This window comes from Acytostelium subglobosum (genome assembly GCF_000787575.1).
Source record: "Acytostelium subglobosum LB1 DNA, scaffold: scaffold16, whole genome shotgun sequence".
In the NCBI taxonomy this organism is placed as follows: Eukaryota; Evosea; class Eumycetozoa; order Acytosteliales; family Acytosteliaceae; genus Acytostelium; species Acytostelium subglobosum.
The window spans coordinates 922-1,991 of record NW_012236517.1 but is presented as its reverse complement, the minus strand read 5'-3'; positions in this window follow the sequence as shown (position 1 = coordinate 1,991).

The window sequence follows — 1,070 nt, the reverse complement described above, 5'->3', positions numbered from 1 at the left end:
ATATGGGGGAATGAATAGGGTGGGTATCCTCTTCCTTCTCCAGTGGCTGGTGACATTTGTTGCTCTATGAATTGGACAGTTGTCCATCGCCAGTGTAAAGTCTGGGAGTTGGCCATGATAATATCGGATGGATCGAGAGTATGCATCATCAAGAATCTCCGTGTATTGAGTGTTTTCTAAATTGCCTTCAATCTCAGAGAGATATCCGACACCAGCACTCGTGACACATCCCCAGAAATTGACCTTGGTTCCGGGAAGTCTCCTGATGCCATGAACTCGACTGAATGTGTTGTTATCTTGTCTAGCCCACTCGTGTTGACGGTAGTTCTTGATGTTGGACTCAATTGTGGTCTCATCACAGAATACTATCTGTTCCCATTGTTCCGCTGTCCAGTCTCGATGAGCCATAGCGAACTCGAGCCTTTGATCTGCGTTTACTTGCTTTAGATCGTTCTTCCTGCTTAAACTGCGATAGGTGAGACCTTCCTTTGCAGCGATACGAGATATTTGAGCCGTTGATATCTCTGTATCGTATCTCAGTTCAAGTTTGGCTTTCAACTCGTCCAAAGTGATGACCTCCTTCCTGACCAAAGCTTTGATGATCCTCCTGTCCTTGGCATGACGGTAAACTGCAGCACTTACTTTGAAAGTCAAGCTTCCCTGACCCGAACTAGACCTCAAGTTGGAGTCCAAATTCGAAAGTGCGAAATCACAAGACAACACCAACTATCACTCCCCACAAAAATGCCCTATGGTCGAAGTGAAAACATATCGAAAATGCAAATGCAATAAATCGAGAAGCCAGGAGTGTATATGCTCCTGTGTAAAAAAAAAAAAAATTTGATGATCCTCCTTCTAAGTCTTCTTGAAAACTTTGAAGGGCGTCCCGATTTGAGACGGTCCTTGAAGTCTCCTCGCTCGCTGTGTCGTTGAATAGTCCTGCTCACAGTTGATCGGGAAATATTGTACATCTTTGATATTAATTTCTTTGAATATCCTCTCCTTCTGGCTCTCACGATTTTAGCTCTCTCTTCTTCTGTTAATGACATGATTAATTGTAATGTACATAA